The sequence below is a fragment of the Taudactylus pleione genome, unplaced genomic scaffold (genome assembly GCF_031769625.1).
Source record: "Taudactylus pleione unplaced genomic scaffold, aTauple2 ptg000559l, whole genome shotgun sequence".
NCBI classification, from domain to species: Eukaryota; Metazoa; Chordata; class Amphibia; order Anura; family Myobatrachidae; genus Taudactylus; species Taudactylus pleione.
Genome location: NW_028284961.1, coordinates 2324246 through 2352021, shown reverse-complemented (window position 1 = coordinate 2352021; position 27776 = coordinate 2324246). Strand labels below are relative to the sequence as shown.

Here is a 27776-nt window from a genome sequence, read left to right as displayed (position 1 = left end):
TAATGCATAGGCAGTAATAGCAACAGTCACAATTGCTGGTTTATATACATTTGAAGAACAGGAGAAAGATGAGAAGATTGTGAAATTCAATTATATTTATTAGATTTGCTAATTACAAGTTAATGATTCTACTTCAATTCTGGGACTTTGAAGTTCAAATAAGTAATCACAATCTAAGTCACAAAACCCGTCATTCATCTGTTTTTTTACTTCATCCTAAAAATCTCCTTCATTATTTTTAGCAATTCATCCTGCCGGTTCTTATGTTCTTCCTCTCTATCTATAGGAGCCGCTAATCTCTCATCCACGTTATCTAGAACCTATTTTAGGATATTAAGCAGTTCCAGGTCTTTCTTATGTGATTCTACAGATCCAGCAGCAGGTTCCCTTCCCAGATCAATGACTCTACTGTCCTCGTCCCCATGTGCAGTCCCAGTATGTACAGCGGTTGCCGTGTTCAAGATAAAAATTGGAGCCAATCGTGGAGGAGACAAGGTGAGAGCAATGAGCCACACAGGGCTGGGGACAGGGAGGTATCATTACTGTAGAAGGTACTTAATTGCATCTGTTTGTTTTGACCATAAGAATTTTTCCACATTTATATAGTTGAATATTTTTCAACTTTATTAAATAACTTGTTCTTACTGTATCTTTAGAACTGAACATATAATAAATGATATATAAACATTAGATTCCCATAGTGCAGACATCAGCAAATGACTGAATACAGGCACAATACTGAGAAATGAGCTGAGCAGATAATGGGAAATTAGACGATCTGGCAGCCTGTATCTGTGATAGGGACCTTTGTACTGTAACATTGTACTGTAATACACAAACCCAAACTTCAGGGTGGGGAATGTTCAGATAAATTGAGGATCATTGTATGATATATGGAAACCAGTAACACATAATGTATGATGACTATTTAACACCACATTGTGGGCTCTATTTATTAACATTATTTTTACTAAAATAAAGTGAAAAAGGGTGTTTTGTGTTTTCACACCTTATTCATATTATTTTAGTTTCACCTGTAGTTATTACAGGGCAATTGGAGTAGAATTAGTAAAATTCTACTCCAACCCCCAGTATCACTTATTTTTAGTAAAGCAGATCGCACTTCCCATAATTGTAATGGAAAATGTGATCCGACCACAGTTACTAAAAATAAATTGTAAAAAGATACCGGGGGAAGCCCTGTAATAATAACGCCTGGAGGTGGCGTTATCCAGGGTCTCCCCCGGTTACCGGGCTCCCACTCTGCTCTAACGGGGAGAGCAGAGGCGGGATCCGGTACCAGTAATCAGCTGTGTGGTCTAAGCAGACCGCAAGCTGATTACTGTAAAAAAAAGAAAAAAAAAATGAAACATTTTTTTTTGTTACTTACCTGAATCCAGGGACCGGTGATCGGGCCTCCGGTGATGGCTCCTCTCCGGTCAGCTGGTCTCCCATAGTACATTGGGGCCCGGTCATCAGGTGAACGGGCCCCAGTGCAGTACGGGAGATCATCTGATCGGGAAGCCCGGAGAAGATCACCGGAGGCCAGGAGGATGCAGGTAAGTGTAATGAAGGGAGGGGGGGTCCCGGGGGTCCGCGATCACGGGGGCGGGGCTTAGTGACAGAGGGCGGGTCTTAGCGTCGGTGGGGGGGTAGTAGCGGTGGTCGGTCGGCGCATGCGCGGGCTCTTAGTCGCTGTATTTTTTCCGAAAATACCGCAACTAGAGTGCGGATGGGATCCGCAGGGACAGAGCTTTATCGCAAGCTCTGTCCCTGCAAGGGATTTATAGTAAATCCCTGTGATATTGCCTGAATTCGCAATGCGAATTCACTCGGTAATATCACACTACAATCCGCATTCAATATGCGGATTGTAGTAAATAGAGGCCTAAGACATTCTCACAGCACTCCTGCAAATACAAGATTTGGGGGCATATTCATTAAAGGGAAATTGCCCAAACTCTTCAGAACACAGATGTTTTCAGGGGATCCCCACAAAATGTAAGTATTTATCCAAAAAATTAGCAGCATTTGTCTCCAATATGAAGATGGCACTAGCCCATAGGCTACTAGGCTAGTCTTTCATGAATTATACCAGGGAGGGATCAGGATGATCCCTCTCCATTGACCCCATTGACAGATGATCACGTATGCGCAGTAGGCAAACCAATACCGAACCTGGAAGCACAGAGACAGCGTAAGCCCTTCACCAGGGTATACTTTTTAAGTATACTAAGAAAAAACAGAAAATGTGCCTAGAGATGATCAACTTTATAATATGGCATGATAGATACTCAGATCCATACAGCAGTGGCTAGTGGTGCTAAGTGCATGTACTTTTCTGCACTTTTCTGTCTAAGGTAATCGAAACAATCCATAAATATACCAAACACATTTCCCCCTACATATACACCTGGAGACAGCGTAAGCCCCTCACTAGGATCGTCTCTTATCAGGGACCATTTCCTGGCCAGAGGCTTTTGCTGCATATGTGGTAATATTTTAATTCTCACTTTGTGAATATAGTGGGAAATATATAATCACATCCACATTAATGCAGATTGTGATATATAGGGGCCCTTTCTGTTTTCATCGGGCGGGAGATTGGGACAGTCTCTGTGCTGGGGCTGCAACCATTTGTCTTGTGATACTTTATATTGCGAGACTAAGGGGTATATTTACTAAAGGTCGATTTTGGGGTTTGGTGTTTTATAGGTGATTTTCTGTGTGATTTGTAATTCGGGGATTTACTAAAGGGAAAATCGACTATAAAATCAACCATAAAACCAAATCCCAACCAAAATCACTCATCCACCAAACATCAATACTTTCCCATAGAACTACAGGATTTTCTTATTTACTAACAGTCGGATTGAAAATCAACTTGAATGCAACTACAAAATCATCAGAAAAATTCACAAATAAATATGTTATTAAAACCAGGGGACCTGTAGCTTCTATTACACCATTCTGTTAGTAATAACGAAACTATGCAGCCTATAAAAGGAGACACCAGCATGTGGGGCACTGCGGCAGCACAGTAACCCCTGACACCAGGTCCTGCAGCATAATTCCCATGGCCTGTTCCTCATACTCATTATAATCCTCCCCCACAGGTCACCCTCCCCCAGTGCTGCGTGTAGAGCGCCCTTCCTGGGCCATCTTGGATTTAACACAACGTCGGATGTCTGATAAATGCTTCACACACTGGCGCTTGTCACGTTTTTTATTGCCCAACAGAATTTACCACATAAGCTGCTGCCTGACATATGGCCGCTTTCTTCTCACAGATGTGCGCTGGGCCAGGCGACCAAATAACTCAGCTAAGTCAGACAACAAGGAGCTTACTAATGCACAATTCTCCTCAAAGATAAACCTGACATTGCAGCCAGATTTAGGCATGTGAGGTAGAGGCTGCTCCCCCAAATCATAGTCCAGGCCCTCTGCCTCATCCATCACACTATCCTCACCCACTGGATCCCTCTCCTCCACCTCCCTGTTCTATCATGCCATAACAAAGAGAATAATAAATACACAAACTACACTTAAAACAAACAGAAACCATTAAATACAAACACACTCCCCAGTCATACACACAGAAACACACACACACACTCCCCAGTCACACACACAGAAACACACACACACTCCCCAGTCATACACACAGAAACACACACACACTCCCCAGTCATACACACAGAAACACACACACACACACTCCCCAGTCACACACACAGAAACACACACACACACTCCCCAGTCACACACACAGAAACACACACACACACTCCCCAGTCACACACACAGAAACACACACACACACTCCCCAGTCATACACACAGAAACACACACACACTCCCCAGTCATACACACAGAAACACACACACACTCCCCAGTCACACACACAGAAACACACACACACTCCCCAGTCATACACACAGAAACACACACACACTCCCCAGTCATACACACAGAAACACACACACACTCCCCAGTCACACACACAGAAACACACACACACTCCCCAGTCACACACACAGAAACACACACACACACTCCCCAGTCACACACACAGAAACACACACACACTCCCCAGTCACACACACAGAAACACACACACACACACACACACACACACACACACACACACACACACACACACACACACACACACACACACACACTCCCCAGTCATACACACAGAAACACACACACACTCCCCAGTCGCACACACAGAAACACACACACACTCCTAAGTCACACACACAGAACACACACACACTCCCCAGTCACACACACAGAAACACACACACTCCCCAGTCACACACACAGAAACACACACACACTCCCCAGTCAGACACACAGAAACACACACACACTCCCCAGTCACACACACAGAAACACACACACACACTCCCCAGTCACACACACAGAAACACACACACACACTCCCCAGTCATACACACAGAAACACACACACACTCCCCAGTCATACACACAGAAACACACACACACTCCCCAGTCACACACACAGAAACACACACACACTCCCCAGTCATACACACAGAAACACACACACACTCCCCAGTCATACACACAGAAACACACGCACACTCCCCAGTCACACACACAGAAACACACACACACTCCCCAGTCACACACACAGAAACACACACACACACTCCCCAGTCACACACACAGAAACACACACACACTCCCCAGTCACACACACAGACACACACACACACACACACACACACACACACACACACACACACACACACACACACACACACACACACACACTCCCCAGTCATACACACAGAAACACACACACACTCCCCAGTCGCACACACAGAAACACACACACACTCCTAAGTCACACACACAGAACACACACACACTCCCCAGTCACACACACAGAAACACACACACTCCCCAGTCATACACACAGAAACACACACACACTCCCCAGTCAGACACACAGAAACACACACACACTCCCCAGTCACACACACAGAAACACACACACACACTCCCCAGTCACACACACAGAAACACACACACACACTCCCCAGTCATACACACTGAAACACACACACACTCCCCAGTCATACACACAGAAACACACACACACTCCCCAGTCACACACACAGAAACACACACACACTCCCCAGTAACACACACAGAAACACACACACACTCCCCAGTCACACACACAGAAACACACACACACTCCCCAGTCATACACACAGAAACACACACACACACTCCCCAGTCACACACACAGAAACATACACACACACTCCCCAGTCATACACACAGAAACACACACACACTCCCCAGTCATACACACAGAAACACACACACACTCCCCAGTCATACACACAGAAACACACACACACACACACTCCCCAGTCACACACACAGAAAAACACAACTGCCCAGTCACATACACAGAAACACACACACTGCCCAGTCACATACACAGAAACACACACAGTGCCCAGTCACATACGCAGAAACACACACACTCCCCAGTCAGACACAGAAACACACACACTTCCCAGGCGCACACACAGAAACACACACACTCCCCACTCACACACAGAAACACACACACTCCCCAGTCACACACAGAAACACACACTCCCCAGTCACACACAGAAACACACACTCCCCAGTCACACACAGAAACACACACACTCCCCAGTCACACACACTCCCCAGTCACACACAGAAACACACACAATCCCCAGTCACACACAGAAACACACACTCCCCAGTCACACACAGAAACACACACTCCCCAGTCACACACAGAAACACACACACTCCCCAGTCACACACAGAAACACACTCCCCAGTCACACACAGAAACACACACTCCCCAGTCACACACAGAAACACACACACTCCCCAGTCACACACAGAAACACACTCCCCAGTCACACACAGAAACACACACTCCCCAGTCACACACAGAAACACACACACTCCCCAGTCACACACAGAAACACACACACTCCCCAGTCACACACAGAAACACACACTCCCCAGTCACACACAGAAACACACACACTCCCCACTCACACACAGAAACACACACACTCCCCAGTTACACACAGAAACACACACACACTCCCCAGTCGCACACACAGAAACACACACACACTCCTAAGTCACACACACAGAACACACACACACTCCCCAGTCACACACACAGAAACACACACACTCCCCAGTCATACACACAGAAACACACACACACTCCCCAGTCAGACACACAGAAACACACACACACTCCCCAGTCACACACACAGAAACACACACACACACTCCCCAGTCACACACACAGAAACACACACACACACTCCCCAGTCATACACACTGAAACACACACACACTCCCCAGTCATACACACAGAAACACACACACACTCCCCAGTCACACACACAGAAACACACACACACTCCCCAGTAACACACACAGAAACACACACACACTCCCCAGTCACACACACAGAAACACACACACACTCCCCAGTCATACACACAGAAACACACACACACACTCCCCAGTCACACACACAGAAACATACACACACACTCCCCAGTCATACACACAGAAACACACACACACTCCCCAGTCATACACACAGAAACACACACACACTCCCCAGTCATACACACAGAAACACACACACACACACACACACTCCCCAGTCACACACACAGAAAAACACAACTGCCCAGTCACATACACAGAAACACACACACTGCCCAGTCACATACACAGAAACACACACAGTGCCCAGTCACATACGCAGAAACACACACACTCCCCAGTCAGACACAGAAACACACACACTTCCCAGGCGCACACACAGAAACACACACACTCCCCACTCACACACAGAAACACACACACTCCCCAGTCACACACAGAAACACACACTCCCCAGTCACACACAGAAACACACACTCCCCAGTCACACACAGAAACACACACACTCCCCAGTCACACACACTCCCCAGTCACACACAGAAACACACACAATCCCCAGTCACACACAGAAACACACACTCCCCAGTCACACACAGAAACACACACTCCCCAGTCACACACAGAAACACACACACTCCCCAGTCACACACAGAAACACACTCCCCAGTCACACACAGAAACACACACTCCCCAGTCACACACAGAAACACACACACTCCCCAGTCACACACAGAAACACACTCCCCAGTCACACACAGAAACACACACTCCCCAGTCACACACAGAAACACACACACTCCCCAGTCACACACAGAAACACACACACTCCCCAGTCACACACAGAAACACACACTCCCCAGTCACACACAGAAACACACACACTCCCCACTCACACACAGAAACACACACACTCCCCAGTTACACACAGAAACACACACACACTCCCCAGTCACACACACAGAAAAATACACACTCCCCAGATGCACACACAGAAACACACACACTCCCCAGTCACACACACAGAAACACACACACTTCCCAGGCGCACACACAGAAACACACACACTCCCCAGTCACACACAGAAACACACACACTCCCCAGTCACACACAGAAACACACTAACTCCCCAGTCACACACAGAAACACACACACTCCCCAGTCACACACAGAAACACACACACTCCCCAGTCACACACACAAACACACACACACTCCCCAGGCGCACACAGAAAAATACACACTCCCCAGATGCACACACAGAAACACACACACTTCCCAGGCGCACACACAGAAGCACACACACTCCCCAGTCACACACAGAGACACACACACACCCCAGTCACACACAGAAACACACATACTCCCCAGTCACACACAGAAACACACACACTCCCCAGTCACACACAAAAACACACACACTCCCCAGTCACACACACAAGCGCACACACAGAAAAATACACACTCCCCAGATGCACACACAGAAACACACACACTTCCCAGGCGCACACACAGAAACAAACACTCCCCAGTCACACACACTAAAACACACACACACTCCCCAGTCACATACACAGAAACACACACTCTTCAGACACACACACAGAAACAAACACACTCTCCAGGCACACACACAGAATCACACACTCCACAGTCACACACACAGAAACACACACACTCCCCAGGCGCGCACACAGAAACACACACACTTCCCAGGCGCACACGCAGAAACACACTCCCCAGTCACACACAAAGAAACACACTCCCCAGTTGCACACACAGAAACACACACACTCCCCAGTCACACACAAAGAAACACACACACTCCCCAGTCACACACAGAAACACTGACAAAGCTTAAATAAAAAATTTAGACAAGACAAAAATTAGACAGACTTCAAAATGATAATAAAAATACAAAAATTCACAGGACAAAACTTTTAGAAATCACTTTTTAACGTCCTACTGTACTGTGTATGAAATCACTACTCTCCTGCTAAACACTTCTCCCTCTAACTATTTACTAGGTACTGGTCCAATAAAAAATCAAAGTCACACTCAGGTGACTTAGCATGGCCACTGGAGGCAGGTATAGGACCATATGGTCCTTAGACGGGAGATTAAATAAAGGTCTAATTCAAATTCAGCACCAAAGTGACATCTCAGCGTACCAGAGGCGAAGCTAAGCAGACCACAGCCGGGAGAGGAAACAGAGCTAGAGGGGAGCTGCTATGCTGAGCATCTGGGGCAAACTGGACGGTCTAAGACACATGGTGGAGTAACTCCCCTGAGGAACCGAATTAGTAGATACTATGCGCCGATGTATAATAACAGTGCAGTAAGTAAACTTTTACAAAAGCAATAGGAAACCCATCTGCCATACATGCAGTTTGTCATTTTTAGATGGAAAATAATTAAATAATTCTTCTTGTCTTTTGGTAGAAGTTGCAGTAAGTTTAAAATTGTTTAGTTGGAGAATCAAAACCCTGGGATTTAAATTACCGGATATTTGCTCTCGTCTAGTTCCTATAGGTAACCTGAACATAGAAGACAGCTGTAGTGCAATTTGTCTTCATTGTAAATGCTTAATAGTTATGACATTGTGCAATATACTCTATATAAAGAAAGGGGCAACTTTGTTTTCAATAATATCCACATAAGCAGTAACATCTAGAACCCAAGGAGAAAATAAATTGATAAAGTGATCACATTTATTTACCTGTTATTTGTTTGGTTCTTTCTTTAAGTGTTTTCTTGAGATCCGGGATTATACCCTGTTGCCTAAAATAATAAAGTACAAATGAGATTCAATGAGGACAGATTTATGCATACTCCTGTAGTTATATGTATTATATAGGCTAAAGTAGTAAAATATTTATTAGGGATTATTATTTAGGAATATAGTAATAAAATAGTATTTAAGGTAATTTATTAGTTTAATGGTAGTTCATGTACCTGTTATCTAAAAATAAAAATTCATAGAATAAGTATATGATGTCATTATAAGGGCACAGTCATGTATATACATAGACACATTGGTGTATATACATAGGCACAGTGGTGTATATACATAGGCACAGTGGTGTATATACATAGGCACAGTGGTGTATATACATAAGCACAGTGGTGGATATACATAGGCACAGTGGTGTATATACATAGGCACATTGGTGTATATACATAGGCACAGTGGTGTATATACATAGGCACAGTGGTGTATATACATAGGCACAGTGGTATATATACATAGGCACAGTGGTGTATATACATAGGCACAGTGGTGTATATACATAGGCACAGTGGTGTATATACATAGGCACAGTGGTGTATATACATAGGCACAGTGGTGTATATACATAGGCACAGTGGTATATATACATAGGCACAGTGGTGTATATACATAGGCACAGTGGTGTATATACATAGGCACAGTGGTGTATATACATAGGCACAGAGGTGTATATACATAGGCACAGTGGTGTGTATACATAGGCACAGTGGTGTGTATACATAGGTACAGTGGTGTATATACATAGGCACAGTGGTGTATATACATAGGCACAGTAGTGTATATACATAGGCACAGTGGTGTATATACATAGGCACATTGGTGTATATAAATAGGCACATTGGTGTATATAAATAGGCACAGTGGTGTATATACATAGGCACAGCGGTGTATATACATAGGCACAGCGGTGTATATACATAGGCACAGCGGTGTATATACATAGGCACAGCGGTGTATATACATAGGCACAGCGGTGTATATACATAGGCACAGCGGTGTATATACATAGGCACAGTGGTGTATATACATAGGCACAGTGGTGTATATACATAGGCACAGTGGTGTATATACATAGGCACAGTCGGGCCCTTATATTAAGGCTGCATTTAAAAAAACGGATTTCTCCATAGAGAATTCTGAAGGAGGGGGGCAGGGTGTTTAAGGGGCTGCACCTCAAAAGTTATAGGAGATACGGATCTGAAATTTGGCATGGCCAGGGAGAACTGTCGCTCGGTGCTGCATGCCAAATTTCAGTGCAAAAACATAAATAATGAGGATTTGGGAGTAATCTTAATGCTCCAACTGTCACTTTTTCTGACATTGTGAATTAGGAACCTTTTTGTGCTATAGTCTATGGGGGATGTTTGGGAAGGCAAAACTCAAGTTAGGGGTGGAATTTAGACTTGGGGTTTGTTTTATTAGGTAGCTATTGTGCCAGGGTACGTGCTTTTGGGGTTCAGGAGAATTAGAAAGTTACAGTTTTCATATTATTACCTCAAGAATGTGCCATTATAAAGATAGGACTTTTCAATTTGTTGCGCAGCCACAGTAGGAGCCTCCAGCAGGTGCAGTCATAGTGGCTTCACTTGGGTGCACAAAGATGGCCGTCGTTTGCAGGCGGTAGCGGGCAAAACAGTGGCGGAGACATGGATGCGGCGTACGGCGGGTCGCGGTTGTCAGCGGCGGCATGAGGGGCGCGGGTGTCGGTGGTGGCGCGGGGGGCACAGTTGTTGGCGGCAGAGCGTCCGGCGGCGGTGAGGGCATTGGTGGCGTGCCTGGACCCGAGAGGATTCAGACCCCGCCAGCCATTATGACGAATACGGCAGTGGCGTCCACTTCAAAAATGGCGCCTCAGCGCTATTTTTGAAATTCAAAGATGGCCGCTGCTAGCCAATCACGGCTCGCGGCGGCCATCTTTGAATTTTAAAATGGGCGCCGCTGCCGTACTCAGCAGAATGGCTGGTGGGGACTAGATCCTCTCAGAACCATGCCCCCGGCCAACACCCGTAAAGGCGCCGTTCCCACAGCTGCCACCGCCGATGACATCGCGAGCCGTGATTGGCTCGCGGTGGCCATCTTTGATTTTCAAAGATGGCCGCCGCGAGCCAATCATGACTCGTGACGTCATTGGAGACGGCGGCACCTGCAGAGGACCATAGAAGCCCTGGTGAGGTGGCAGCCAACCCCCAGGTGAAGATGCCAGAAGCCCTGGTGGGTGGGTGTCTGCCAGGCAAAAACGCCAAAGCCCTAGCGGGTTGGCACCCGCCAGGTGAAGACACCAGAAATCCTAGTGGGCGGCAGCCACGAAAAAGAGCTATCACAGGCTGCCGCCCACTATGCGAAGACACCAAAGCCCTGGTGGGTTGTCGCCCTCCGGGCGAAGAAACTGGAAGTCCTAGTGGGCGTCGGCCACGAAAAAGAGCTATCACAGGCTGCCGTCCACTAGTCAAAGACACCAAAGCCCTGGCAGGTTGGCGCCCACCAGGCAAAGATGCCGAAGCCCTGGGATGGCGGCCATGTATAAGAGCTTAAAGGCTGCCGTCCCCTAGGTGAAGACCTGTGAAATAAAATATTACAATATTAAAGTGTGTTGTGTTATTTTAATATTTTTTTTTACAGGTGGACTACAGGTGGCAGTGGGCCCTAATGCCCAGCATGCTGGTACTTGTGGTTTTCCAAGTACCAGCATGCAGGAGGCATGCTGGGACCTATAGTTCACCTGCAAAAGAAAATATTCTTTAGAATGCACCACACTACACTATCAACCCAGCACCAACCGCCCAGGGGTGCTGGGGATAGCCCCGGGCTATCAGCCTGGGCCTGGGGTGCCCTGAAGAGGGGGACCACTTTATTGTGGGGGTCCCCAGCTCCTCAGGGATCCCCGGCCTGGACTGACTAGTGGTCAGGGTTGATGCTGCGGCTGGGGGGCCCGGTGAAAGGACTGTGGCATAATTCCATACTCACCTCCTCCTATGCATGGATCAGGTCCTCTGCACAGATTCAAGGGTCTTGGCAAAAAAAAAAAAAAAAACGAAGATACCCGGAGCTGCACGAATGACAGCTCCGCCTGACATTTCAGTACAGAAATCCCGGTGCGGAGCACTCATTGGCTGAGAGAGGCGAGCCTTCCGCCTCTCAGCCAATGAGCGGTTCTCACCATTGAATTTAATGGTGAGAACCGTGCGTGCCCTTTTAAAAAATGGCGCCTTAGCGCCATATTTGAAATTCATCGCCCCGCCCCCTTGGCTAGCTTAAATAGAGCCAGCGCGAGCTCCGTCCATTCAGTTCATCGGCCGGGGAGCTCTAGAGAAGACCAGCTGAAGACAGAAAACGCCGGGAAGCACTGGAAGGCGGCGACCGGGAAAAAGAGCTTAATGGCCGCCATGTTCCAGGTGAAGATGCTGCAGAAGCCCTGGAAGGCGGCAGCCGGGAAAAAGCTTAATGGCCGCCGCGTTCCAGGTGAAGACGCGGCAGAAGTCCTGGAAGGCGGTGGACAGGAAAAAGAACTTAATGGTTGCCGCGTTCTAGGTGAAGATGCCGCAGAAGCCCTGGATGGCGGCAGCCGTGAAAAAGAGCTTAAAGGCCGTCGCCATCCATGTGAATATGCCGCGGAAGTCCTGGATGGGCGATGGCCATGAAAAAGAGCTTAAGGCTGTTGCCCTCCAGGTGAAAGTGCCGGTAAATAAAAGATAAAATACTGTGTCTTGTGTGTTTTATTTTAATATTTCTTTTGCAGGGGTACTATATGTACCAGCAGGCCATTAGTGCCCCACCTGCTGGTACTTGTGGTTCTCCAAGTGCCAGTATGCTAGGGATACAATAAAATACAATATGTTGTATTATGCAGCACACTACATAATCAACCTGGCACCCACAGCCCAGGGGTGCCGGGGATAGCCCCAGGCTATCAGCCTGGGGTGCCCTGAGGAGGGGGATCCCTTTATTGGGGGGGTCCCCAACTCCCCATGGATCCCTGGCCTGGGCTGACTAGCGGTCAGGGGTGATGCTGCGACTGGGGGGCCCGGTGAAAGGGCACCACTGGCTGCGGCATCACTCCCCCACTAGATAGAGTCCGGTGCTGGTTCTCGGGAATACAGGGGGGCCTTATGCATCTTTTCCCCTGTATTGCCAGAACAAGGACCAGCTCAGAGCCCTGTGCTGGTTGCACTAAATGCAGGGGACCTTTACGCAATTTGTCTCCCCTTTTTGGCAACCAGGACAGGTTCTCAATAGCCTGGGGCTAGTTGTGCTTAATACAGGGGAGCCCTATGTAGTTTGTCCCCTGTACTTTGCACAACCAGTACTGGGGCTCCAAAGCCCTGGGCTGGTTGTTCTCTTGGGGGGGGCGCTATTTTTTATTTTTTTTGTACACTGTAAATTTTTTAACATAATGCGTAGATCTCACTGCTGCATTCGTCCATCATTGACTTATTGATTTGATTTTCTCAGGTGTATACACACTACTAGTGAGCCCTCTCTTGCCCACTGATGCCCCCCTTGCACTGCACTACTGCCACTGCTCTGCACCACCGCTTCTGCCTCTACCCCGCATGCCTACAGCCATCTCACACTCTGCACCTCCCAAACCAACCTCCTATGTATTGTCCCCTCTTCCACCTGCATTAGTGTACCATTTTGTTGCCCTTCTCCCCTGCAGGTGGCCCGGTTTGCTTATCCAAACCCTGACAGTTAATACATTTTAAAAAAGCTATGAAATTCCATAGACAACAAACCTTACGGTTTCATATGTCCCATTAAGGCTGCTTAGACATGATCTGAAAATTCACAAAACCTATTGATTTTCTGCCACTCAAACTTCAAAAAGCAATGAAATTACGATCATTAAGGCTGATGCCTTAATGGACATGTTCTTTGCGCAATACAGATATGGTATGCCATCACATCCTGTGGTTAACTGCAGATTCAGCACTCTCACAGAATGAGATTGCTGTCGCTCACAAAATGGTGGAGCTGCTAAATCACAGAATTGTGTGCTCATTGGAATACACACATGCAGTCTATGCAACTGAGGTCAAAGCAGAGAATAGAGCTGTGCAGATGGGATAAAAGTGGTGATGATGGGGGGAGAAGACACAGCAGCGTGGATAGGTGAGACACAAAGGCGTGTAGAGGAGGGAAGGTTATGCAGTACAGAGGGAGGGGGGTAGCCAAAGTAATGCAGATGGGTGGAAACCAGTGGTGCTGATGGGGGGAAACAGAGTGGCACGGTTTGGGGGGACAGTGACGTGGATGGGGGAAGAGAGTGGCATAGACATGGGAAGACAGAGCAGTGCAGTTGGTTAAAAACAGATTGGTGCAGGTAAGAAAATACAGACTAGCACAAATAAAAGAACACACAACAGTAGGGATTGGGGAAGACAGATTAGTGTGGATGGGAAGGAAGACAGATTAGTGCGGGTGGGGGGAGGAGACAGAGTTGCACAGTTGGGGAGGACAGAGTGGTGTAGATGGAGGAAGAAAGAGTGCCACAGAGGAAAGGAAGACAGCGGCGTGGCTTAGGGGAAGGCAGTTGTGCAGAAGGAAACAGAGCGGAACAGATGCAGGGCGGTGCAGATGGAAAAAGACAGTTTGGTGTGGATGAGAGAACACAGACTACCATAGTTTGGAGACCACACAGCAGTAGGGATTGGGGAAGACAGATTGGTGTGGATGGGGAGGAACGCAGAGTGGTGTAGGTGCTAGGGGGGAGACAGAGTTGCACGGTTGAGGAATCAGAGTAGTGCAGATGGAGGAAGAAAGAGTGCCACAGATGAGAGAGAGACAGCAACATGGCTGTAGAGAAGGCACGGATGCAGGGCAGTGTGGCTGGGGAAAAACAGATTGTGTGGATGAGGGAACACAGACTATCACAGTTGGGAGACAACACAGCAGTAGGGATTGGGGGCATGGAGGCATAAAAGGGGAAGATAGTGTACATGCATAGACAGAGTATGATATTTTTAAAAATAAGGGAGCTGAACGTGTATCATAAATGAGATAAATGTATGCAGTAAGAAGTGAGTTGGAAGCCAGTGAGATTGTTTTGGTGATCAAATGGGAAGATTGTGGGCACTGAGTGGGATGTGGGAGCCAGATAACTGCTCAACCCTCAGTTACAAAGACTGCATGTGCGTATTCCAATGAGCACACAATTCTGTAAATTAGCAGCTCCACCATTTTGTGAGTGACAGCAATCTCATCCTGTGAGAGTGTTGAATCTGCTGTTAACCACAGGGTGTGATGGCATACCATATCTGTATTGTGCAAGGAACACGTCCATTAAGGCGTCAGCCTTAATGATCGTAATTTCATTGCTTTTGAAGTTTGAGTGGCATAAAATCAATAGGTTTTTGAATTTTCAGATCATGTCTAAGCAGCCTTAATGGGACTTATGAAACCATAAGGTTTTTGACCTATGGAATATGTAATATACTAAATAGGTGTCAGGTTGCAGCCAAGGATCAGCCGTTACTCAGCTCTGACTTCCCCTGATCTCTAGAGTGGCCAGATGTCAGATGAGGCGGTGAGTGATGCGCTACGGATTATACCTGGGGTCTGCTAGGACATCCATGTGCTCGCTCAGTGATTTTTTTTGCGGTTACCATCATGGATGCAGCCAAGACAGTCTATATCACCTGTCCAAACCTTTACCCAATGGTAACATTGGTGGCTGTCGATGTTGATCGACAGCTCGACCCATTTTATATGCGGGTCGGGGGTGGCTGGCCAAACAGAGGCGTTCCCGAAGGAACGCCTGGCATTTGGGGGAGGTCCTACTGGCTTCACACGTGATGTCAGTAGTGAGCTTCTGGCTCTATTAGAGCAGGAAGTTCACTGGGGCTTGCGGTGGATGAGACCCTACCACAAGGGTCTTGTCGCAAGCCCGATGGTCGTGATGGTCGCGACCATCACCTGGCTGCCCGCTAAAGCTGTGGGTGGTTACCCACAGCTTAGCGAGCGGCCTGGAGGCCGGCCAAAAAAAAAAAATAGTGCGCCCTGATTCAGAGCTAGCGCTCACTATTTGCGAGCGACTCTGGATCAGGCCCTCTTGACAAATGGAATTTGCATGAACAACATTGTTACTTCCAGTAAGTAAGTAGGAGTGGCTGCTGTCAGTTAGTAGCTATTTAAAGGAGTGTGTTAATCTCCTTATCATAATACAGAACAGTAAACATGGAAAACAGCCCTAGTGGGAAGCGTATTTAGTTGTTCAATTAGTATAGTAGTGAAATAGTAAATCTTATGAATAAGAATAGATCGTATATACACACATGGCTTGATTAAAAAACATTTATTAAAACAGTAATATCTTTTATATTTTTAAAGAGAAGAATACATTTATAGATGCATAATAGATATATGCTTATACACAAATAAGAGCAATATTCAGGTATTATTTGTATTTGTTTGTTTAGGATATCAGACCACAAAACAAAAAAGCAAGATCATAACATAGAAATAAGGCCCTCAGTCAGAGGCGGTCGCAAGAAGCGATCGCTCTCTCTGAATGAGGGCGGCCGCTTGTTTGTTTAAGTGCTGTCTCCTGGTCGTTAGCTAAGCTGTGGGTTACCACCCACAGCTTAGCAACCGACCAGGGTGATGGTCGCGATGGTCAAGACCATCGCAACCATCAGGGCTTGTGACGAGAACCTAAGCTTGGGTCTTGGCAAACGCAAGCCCCAGGGAGCTTCCTGCTCTGATCGAGCAGGAAGCTCCCCACTGACATCACTGCTGATGTCAGTGCGGTCGCCCACAAAACGGCAGGCATTCGCACGGGAACACCTCCGTTTGTGTAGCCACCCCCCCACCCCGCCTACAAAATGGGTCGAGCTGTCGATCACCATCGACAGCCGCCCCTTTGGTAGTGATCTCTCGCTCCGGGGCTTGCGCACGCGCAGTGCGGCCGCTGCAGGTGCGCAGGGCCTTAACATCGACCCGGTTGAATGAGACCCTATATCCGAATCGGGGAGCCAACACTATTTGGATCCCCCACTCACTATATTATATACAAGAAGGAGATTTTCACTGGAACTTTCCTATACAGATCCGGACCACTACAGGATACACATCTTGCAAGGACACCTTGCTAATGCTGCCAGGTTTGGTAACTCTCTTTCTTTTTTAACTGCTGGATATTATACCGGGACAGAAACCTTTGCAAACAGTGACTCTCATTAGTGAAGTGTGAGATATCCTAAACAAACAAATATAAACAATACCTGAATATTGCTCTTATTTGTGTATAAGCATAAATCTATTATGCATCTATAAATGTATTCTTCTCTTTAGAAATAGATAAGATATTACAATCAAGCCATGTGTGTATATACGATCTATTCTTATTCATAAGATTTATTATTTCATGACTATACTAATTGAACAACTAAATACGCTTCCCACTAGCGTCGTTACTTCCAGTGTAAACTTGCTGTTGCAGCGTTCCAGGTTCCAAGCTCTATTTCCTCTAGTGATTTGTTCCTAGGCCCTGATTCAGAGCCGGATGCTCTTTCAGTGAGCTCGCTCTGAATCAGGGCAGTTTTTTTTTTTGTGGAGCTGGCCTCCTGGCCGCTCGCTAAGCTGTGGGTGACCACCCATAGCTTTTGCGAGCGGCCAGGCGATGGTCGCGATGGTCGCGACCATCGGGCTTGTGACGAGACCCTTGTGGTAGGGTCTCGTCTGTCGCAAGCCCCAGTGAGCTTCCTGTTCTAATAGAGGTAGGGCCGCCCACAAATGGCAGGCGTTCCTTCGGGAACGCCTCAGTCTGGACAGCCACCCTCCCCTCCCTGCCTACCAAACGGGGCAAGCTGTCGATCAACATCAACAGCCGCCCCTTTGGATGCGAGCGCTGGAGCAAGTGATTTCTCTTTCATCCAGGGCTCGCGCACGCCGCACCTGCGCACTGCCCGGGAATCGACCCACTTGCGAGCACTAAGCGCTCGCTCGCGAATCTGAATCAGGCCCCTAGTGTTTTCCACAGTGTGTGTACTCAGTACATCTTCTGAGTACAATCTCCTAGAGCAGCAGTTCTCAAACTGTGGGTCGTGGCCCCAAAGTGGGTTGCGGCCATCTCAGCTTGGGGTCGCAACTCACATGAGGTCAGATTGATGACTCCTCTGATCTCTCAGCCAGTGATCTGAGGAGAGTAAAACCAGTTGGTCTGTTATTTCAGACTCCTCGGATCACTGGCTGAGAAATCCGAGGTGTCACCAGGCAGCCTCGCCCCCACCCCAGTGCTCAGCTTCTCTTGTCCTCCTGCCCAGCAGCAGAAACTGACACACAGGCAGCAAGCATCAGCTGCAGACAGACTCAGAGGCGCCAGCTGCCAGACTCTCTCTGCACTCTGTGCAGATGTTGTTAAGTAAGTGCAGCCTGGGGAACCGCAGCTGCCAGGGTGGGGGGACACAGAATGTGTGATGATTGCTGTGGAGGGGGAAGAATCATCAGCAGGGGAGCATGAGGAATGAGGGGAGTGCTGAGCACAGACCCCAAGGGGCAACAAGGGAGCACATAGTGTGGAAACTGGAGGGGGGAAACAGAAAATAAACTAATTTATTAAAAACCCACTGCCTTCCCCCTGTCATCCACCACCTCCCCCCTGAAATGCACTGCCCCCCTCTGCCTATCTCACTTACTGCCTCCCATCACCCAATCACCCCCTGCCACCCTCTGTCTCCCCCTGTCACCCATTGCCTTCTATGTCACACTTAGACCCCCCCGCTGCCTCCCAGTCACCCACTGTCTTTCCTGCCATCCTCTGGCTCTCTCTGCCACCCTTTGCTGCTCCTTGCCAGCCACTACCTCTCTCTGTCACCACTTCCTCCCCTGTCACCCACTGCTTCTTGCTGCCTTCCACTGCCTCCTCCTGCAACCCACTCCCTTTTCCTGTCATACACTGCTTCTCACTGCCACGCACTGCCTCTCCATCACCCACAGACACCCTCTGCCTCCCCCTGTCACCCACTATTCCTCCCTATTACCTACTGCCTCCTACATCACCTATTGCCTCTGTCTCACCCTCTGACACTATCTGCCTCCCTCGTCACCCTCTGGTTCGCCCTGTTACCCACTGCTTCCTACCGCCTCCTTTGCATCCCACCGCCTTCCCTTTGCATCCCACCGCCTCCCCAGTCACCCACTGTCTCCCCTGCCACCCTATGCCTCTTCCTGCCACCCTATGCTGCTCCTTGCCAGCCACTTCCACTCCCTGCCTCTCCATCACCTTCCGACACACTGCCTCCCCATCACCCACAGCTTCTCCCTATTAGCCCCTGCCTCCTACATCACCTATTGCCTCCCCAGTCACCCTCTGCCTTTCCATGCCACCCTCTGCCTCACCCTCTACCACCATCTTCCTCACCCCTGTACCCTCTGTTTCTCCCTGTTACTCACAGCTTCTCCCTGTTATCCACTGCCTCCTGCGTCACCCTTTGCCTCACCAGTAACCCACTGTCTCCTCTGACAGAGCCGTAACTAGACTTTTTGGTGCCCTGTGCCAGAAAGAGCATTGGCACCCCCCTCATTTTTCATAGGTGCATAATACACCCCAAAAAGTGGAATTGCCTAATGGGGAAGGGCCAGGGAAGAGATAGGGGAGGCCAGGAGATGCTGGGGATGAAATAAGAGGAAACTGCGAGTAATAATGATAATAAACAGATATTTGACAGGTACAGACAGCGTCCCCTGCCCTGTGGTCAGGGGCTGGCTGGCAACTTTTAGCCTGGGGGGCAAATGCATGCAGGCGGCCCTGGCAGAAGAGTAGCATGTAGCCACGGTGCCCGAAGAACGTGAGTGCTACGGCGCCGCCCCCCCTCAAGTGTTTCAGGGAGGAGGCGGGTCCATATGGGATTAATGTAAGGTAAAAATAAAGATTAGGGGCAGCCCCCTGTCGTAGTGCCTATATGCAGTGCCCCCGTGTGCCACAGGAGATAACACCCTTATGCAGGCCTCCAGTAGTGCCCCCAGTAGTGATCCCCCCCTATGCAGTGCCCCTTGTGCCACCAGTAGTGGTCCCCCTTGTTCAGTGCCCCTTGTGCCCCCAGTAGTAGGCCCCTTATATAGTGCCCCCAATAGTGGTACCCCCTATGCAGTGCCCCCAGTAGCATTCCACCCCCCCATGCAGTGCCCCCAATATTAGTAACCCTTATGCAATGTCCCTTAAATAGTGGCCCCAGGTGTAGTCTCCTCCCTATGCAGTACCCCCAGTATTGCCCTTTATATAGAGCCCCCAGCAGTGGTCCCTCGCAGTGCCCCCAGTGGTAGTCCCCTCCCCCTATGTAGTGCCCCTAGTAGTAGTCCCTGCCCCCCTATGCAGTGTCCCTAGTAGTAGTCCCCTCCCCTTGTAGTGCCACCAGTAGTAGTAGTAGTCCCCCCTTGTAGTTCCCCCAGTAGTAGTAGTCCCCCCCTTGTAGTGCCCCCAGTAGTAGTAGTAGTCCCCCCCCTTGTAGTACCCTCATAGTAATCCACCCCCCTGGTAGTGCCCCCAGTAGTAATCCACCCCTGGTAGTGTCACCATAGAAATCCTCCCCTTGTAGTGCCCCCATAGTAATCCCCCCCTGGTAGTGCCCCCATAGTAATCCCCCCCTGGTAGTGCCCCCATAGTAATCCCCCCCTTAGTAGTGCCCCCATAGTAATCCCCCCCTGGTAGTGCCCCCATAGTAATCCCCCCCCTTGGTAGTGCCCCCATATTAATCCCCCCCCTGGTAGTGCCCCCATAGTAATCCCCCCCTTGGTAGTGCCCCCATAGTAATCCCCCCCTTGGTAGTGCCCCCATAGTAATCCCCCCCTTGGTAGTGCCCCCATAGTAACCCCCCCCTTGGTAGTGCCCCCATAGTAACCCCCCCTTGGTAGTGCCCCCATAGTAATCCCCCCCCTTGGTAGTGCCCCCATAGTAATCCCCCCCCTTGGTAGTTCCCCCATAGTAATCCCCCCCCTTGGTAGTGCCCCAATAGTAAGCCCCCCCTTGGTAGTGCCCCCATAGTAATCCCCCCGCTTGGTAGTGCCCCCACAGTAACCCCCCTTGGTAGTGCCCCCACAGTAATCCCCCCCCTTGGTAGTGCCCCCATAGTAATCCCCCCCCTTGGTAGAGAGAGAGACTTAATAAAAAAAAAAAAAACACTTACCTGAAACTCCCGCTCCTGGTCCCGACGCTTCCACCGGCTCCTCTGGCCGCTTTGCATTATGGGAGAGACGTCGTCATGACGACGGCTCTCCCATTACCCACTGCGGGAGCCGGAAGATAGCTCCCGCAGTGGGAGCAGCAGCAGCCCAGCTGCTGATTACAACAAACACAAAGCTGCCGGCTCTGGCGGCTGTGTGTTTGTGCTGTGTAGCGCTGACCGGACTCCGTCCGGTCAGCGCTACACACGCGGTGCAGTCTGTGTCACAGTGACAAGGCACCCTGCCCCCCGGCCCAGCCCGCCACTGCCTGTGGTGCCCTGTGCGATGGCAGCGGCGCACTATCCTAGCTACGGCCCTGTCTCCTCAGTCACTCTCTGCCTCACCTTGCAGGGACAGGGGCATTGAAAATAGCTCGTCCCTGCAATGTGTAAAAAATTAAATGATTGCATAATCGGAAACCTCACAGTTTTGTGTCTCCATAGTGTTACTGTGCATGAGCGGTCTGCTGACCACACGTGTGGCAGTCATTCTGCAGTAACATGCTGGGGTCCTGTAATAATTTTTATTGTTAGATGGGGTCCCAGAGCAAAAAAGTTTGAGAACCCCTGTCCTAGAGTCATCTCATGTGCTTATTCTGCGTCTGTGACCAGAGGGTGTGTACTTAGTTCATCATTCAAGTACCATCTTGTGATATAATTCTCCTCTGCAGGTTCCGCTTCTAAAGCCGCAGTGTGCATACTTAGTACATCATCTAAGTACCAGCTTGCAATACTATTCTCCTGTGCCAGTTCTACGTCTGAAGCCACAGTGTGTGTACTTAGGGCCTGATTCAGAGGCGCACGCTATTTGCGTGCGTTCGCTCTGAATCAGGGCGTCCCTATTTGTTTTTAATCCGGCCTCCAGGCCGCTCGCACAGCTGTGGTTGACCACCCACAGCTTGTGCGAGCGGCCTGGAGATGGTCGCGATTATCACGACCATCGGGCGTGCGGCGAGACCCTGTGGGAGGGTCTCGTCTCCCGCAAGCCCGAGTGGACTTCCTGCTCTAATAGAGCAGGAAGTCCACTACTGACATCATGAGTGATGTCAGTAGGGCCACTCACAAATGGCAGGGGTTCCTTCGGGAACGCCTCCGTTTGTGCAAAGCCTACAAAACGGGGCGAGCTGTCGATCGACAGCCGCCCCATTTTGTTGTGGCCCCGGAGCGAGTGAAGTTCTCACTCACTCCGGGGCTCGCGCACACCGAACTTGCGCAATGGCTGACCATCAACCCGCTTGCGAGCACAATGTGCTTGCGAGCGGGTCTGAATCAGGCCCTTAGTACAGTATACTATTCTCCGGTGCCAGTTCTACATCTGAAACCACAGGGTGTGTAATTAGTATATCATCTAAGTACCAGTTCTTAATATCACTCTCCAGAACCAGCTCTGCGTCTAAAGCCATCGAGTGTGTACTTACTACATCATCCAAGTACCAACTCACAATACTATTCTCCTGTGCCAGTTCTACATCTGAAACCACAGTGTGTGCACTTAGTATGTCATCTAAGTACCAGTTCTTAATATTATTCTCCAGAATCAGCTCTGCATCTGAAGCCATAGAGTGTGTACTTAGTATGTCATCCAAGTACTATCTCCTAGTGCTAATCTCCTGTGCCAGCATTGCATCTGGGGCTACAAGTGTGTGCTCAATACATCACTTCAGAACAAAACCTTCAATATCTTTCCCTGTTTTCCCTGTGATAGCGTTCTTTCATTTTTTCACTGGTGCTGGATACCTGACCAAAGGGCCGTGACCTGCTTGCTGGGTGTAGTTTAAACCCAAATCCCGCTTGGTGGGGTTACTGGTGAACATCTCCCAGTAAGTTAGGGTCTGTGCCTTTGGTCAGGTCTCGCCAACATCAAGTACTGGTGGATGATGAAGTCACTTATCCAGGCCCCTCGCCTCCTGTTCCCTTCTCAACCTGGGTCCATGTCTTCTAACCTCTCAGCAGAGAATCATCTTAATCTGAATGTGACAATAGGTATTGTAATAGAGGTTATGTAAAGTGTAGGTATTTGTCATATATGAACATATGTATAATATCAATGTATGTTTACATAATGGCATCACAGAGGTTAATGCAAGGGAGATTTGAGCACCCAGGGTAGGGGATGGCTTGTGCCTCAAGCAGGAAAAGGCTGGTCTTGAGGGCAGAAAGAACCAGAAGAGGCCTTAGAGGTTCTGCCAGAGAGCTTGAGCTGCCAGAGGGAGGAGAGATATACGCGGCAGTGTTGGGGTATATAAGGGAGAGCACCCGTGATATGGGCAGAGAGTGGTTCTGCCCTCCAGTGCTTACCAATCAGACTCACTGGCTCTGCAAAGCATGGTCACCAGTGTTTGGTAATTGAGCAGCGTAAGGCAAGTGTGGGGCTACGGCAGGTTCAGGCTTCGGGCTGCTTAGTTGGCAGCACTGATCATCTGAGGAGTGGAGCTTGCAGGTGGCTGTATAGGAGCAGAGGAGCTGACCACTGAGTGGAAGAAGGGCAGAGCCTAGTGGACAGGCAAGGAGGGAGACAGCACTAGAGGCAGAAACACACCGGTCAGCATACTTCACAGCATCTCCCTTATGAGTAGGATCTATACAGAAGGTACGCTGGGAACCTGGGTAATCTGGACAGCATGAAGTAATCGCCAGGGACACCAGTAATTGGGTAGCAGAAGTAGAGCTGACCCATTGTGAGTAGTGTTTTCCTAGCACCTCCACAAATAATAAGCATACCAGCCACAACCATCACGTACCACTTGGAATAAAGGTGTCTCACATACTTTCATATATATATATATATATATACACTTATAGCTACCACCTCATAGCTCTAGAGTTTGGCTTATTAACTCACTAAGGAGGGGACATATATATTCGATTGTACCAGGCTGAATACAGTTAGGAGAGAGACACTTAGGAACATCCTTGGCCAATGGTATAATGGGAAGTATTATAAGCATGGACTATAATTTATGAGAGATAATTGGAAGTAGGATTAGCCGGAAGAGCACAGATATAAGACTTTATCAGCTATAAGAAGGTTGAGTCTGACTTGACTACTGTCAAAAATATATAATTAATATTACCTAGTTACAGAGATGCAAAATCAGACAGAGGATAATCTTATACTGAGCTGCTAATAATGGATACATGGGGCCTAATATCAGCCTTCAGCAAACTAGGGAATATCAGTAACAACATCCTGATACATAATAACTCCTGCATTGGGCTCTGCTTTGCTAACCTGGCTGTGCTGTATCTTTTATGACATTCGGGGAAAGACTGATATGTTCGGGACTATTATCAATACATTGTAAATAATTCAGTGTTAATATGCTCAATGCCGGAGGCAGGTAGGGTCTGGGTAAAGTATATCTCTATATCTCCAGGATACATAGAGCGACTCTAGTGTACACAATGACATAGGGAGCACTTGTCATGGACTCATCATTCAAAAGTGACTATTCCTATCATCATAGAACAATTCCTCTACCTTAGGGAGACCAGGTCGCGGACTTAAGGATAGATTGTTAGATGCAAATCTATTGTCTACATAAGAAATGTATATGTGTTATTGTGATAAACTGTACTCTTGTGTTAATGTGATATACAGTTTTCTAATTTCCTGACCATATGTACGTTTATGTGAGAAAAGTGATATATACATTTCTACTGTAAATTGCTACTTGTATGATTCATAAAATAGAAGATAAAAAGTTACCTATAATGTGTTTTACTTACTTCAGGTACTTCCAGTTCCGTACTAATCTAAGGAGGAAAGTGAAAAAGGTGGTTAATGGTAAAAATAAATTTTAATGTACAATTCTATGTAAAGTTTATTACACTGTACACAGTACATTGTTAAAGTTCACCAATTGGCAGAAAAAAAGGCTTACCCAAGCAGGCCTACAAACTCATTTTTTAATAATGATTAGCTTGAGTGGAGGCACATTTAATTAACATAAAAAGGGGTTACATTTTGGAGGCACTGTTGAGACAGGAACAGTATTCAGTTCTGGTGGGATAAGGAACCCTAGAGTAACATGGAATCTTTTAACAGGAAGGATATACTGATGAGATGTTGAAGGAGAGATTTGGATCCCATGTGTAGCATGGGAGCTTGTGGGAATTTAATACAATCATCTGATGAAGAAGTAATTGATCAAATCCAGCAACTTTATGGGATGTGTCAACCCCAAGTAGTAGATAGGTGGAAAGGGAAATATAGAGAAACATGTTATCTCTAAATTTGTAATATAAAATGCTTAGAACTTGAACTTATACCTTCAATAATAGCTGTGGAGCCCATACCAGGGTCGAAGGTGGCAAATAGTGTGGCCAGCTGATGATAGTGAAAATGGAGAGGAGGCAACTAAAGATAATAATAGAAGGACTGATGAGTTACTTTCTGGGTGAGGAGATCATAATACAAAGTCTGAGATTATACCCTTATCTCTTGAGGATGATAAATTAGGTACTCAAGTAGTAGTAGTAGTAATAGTAGATAAAGTGGTTAGTCACTATGAAAGGTGGCATTAGAAATGTGGATATCGCTGATTAAGAATATTTTCAGGAAAAGTTCCTGTACCCATGGGAGAGGAGACTTATGAAGCATGGAGAGATGCAGCCATACAACATTCTGAGGAATGGCAGTGTCCAGAGCATTTATAAAAAACAAAGGATAGTGGAGAGCATCAGAGGCCCAGCCATGAGAGTGATACAAGATACTTGTAGATGTAATCTTAATGCTAATTTAACAGACAATTTCAGAGCTTTAGATTATTCATATAGGATTTTTGAAGATGTAGGAGATTTGTTTGCTATATTACATGGTACTTATCAGGAACCTGAGGAGACATTAACAAACTACATTTACAGAATAGACTGATTTATAAAATGTTGAGAAAGAGGGTATTGGCAAGAACAATGTGGATGAACGTAGAATGAGGCATATTTTAAGGGGAGCCTTAACCACTGATCCTGTGGCACAAAGGTTAAGATGTAGTATAGATAAGTGATCTAGCCTAGCTTAAATTAACTAATTAAAGATGTTAAATTAGAGGAAGTACAGATTGAGAATAGAGAAAAAAATTAAAGAAAGTAATAATGGTATTACAGGCCACAGATTATTGTTATTATCCTTTATTTATATGATACCACAAGAGTTTCACAGCACCTTACAAAGTACATAATAAAAAATAAGTGAACAAAAAATGAGTGACTTACAGTACAATACAATGAAGGATAAGGACATGGTTTATATACATTGCTGCATTAGCGATCATAACACTCAAAATAAGCAGCAGGGAGTCAGCAGTCTTTTGTTAGGTGCTCTTGTGTGGAGAAAGAAGTAGACAAAAATATAAGGAGAAGCACATGAGGGAAGATGGCCCTGCTCATGAGAGCTTACATTCTAAAGGGGAGCGGCAGACAAACAGGTGTGACACAGATATGGTAGACAGGGAGGAAAGAGCATGAAGTGGGTTAGGATGAAAGCTGGAAGGCCTTGATGAAGTAGTGGGTCTTGAGAGCCCATTTGAAGATTTGTAGAATGGTAGAGAGTATGATAGGGAGAGAGTTCCAGAGGTAGGGAGCATCATGGGCAAAATCTTGGAGGAGGGAATGGGAGGAAGTAACAGTTGGCAGGAGAGATGGCACGCATTTGTTGAGTGAAGTGGATGGGTGGGAGTGTGAAGGGACATGAGGTCAGGGATATAAATGGGAGAGGATTTGGTTAGGGCTTTGTAGGTGAGTTTAAGAACATTGAATTTGGCATCTGAAGGGGAAGAGGAGTCATTGTAGGGCTTGAAAGAGAGGGGAAGCAGATGTAAAATGTTTGGAGAGGAAGATGAGATGAGCAGCAGCATTGAGGACAGATTGTAATGGAGACAGGTGGGAGTTTGGGAGACCAGATAGGAGAAGGTTACAGTACACTAGTGGAATTAATTCTGGACACTTTTAGGTAATGTATAAAACTTAGCATTTAGTCTTTATTTTTACATTATAAACACTTCTAATTTATATTCCAATCAAAGTATAATTGAGTATAATCATTACTATTTATTTTTAAGTTGTCATTTGTCACATTTCCAGTGAAAAATTCAGTAAAATCCACAGTTTTACAGGTGTGCTTTTATTATTGAAAAAAATATGCAATTTCAGCAATACTCAAATTTAATATTTAGTTGGATATCCTCTGTTTATAAGAACAGCTTTGATTCATCGAGGCATCGAGTGAACCAGACGCCTCAGATCTTCAGGTGAAATCATGTGGTAAAAGGCCTGGATTATGGCTTCAATCAACTCTCTCTTGTTACTTGGATTTTCACGTGATACC

General features: G+C 47.3%; 1 pseudogene; it reads right to left on the bottom strand.

Moving 5' to 3' along the window:
* Window positions 1-206: 206 nt before the first annotated feature.
* LOC148481846 (uncharacterized) overlaps window positions 207-27776 on the bottom strand; it is a 280901-nt pseudogene continuing 253331 nt past the window's right edge.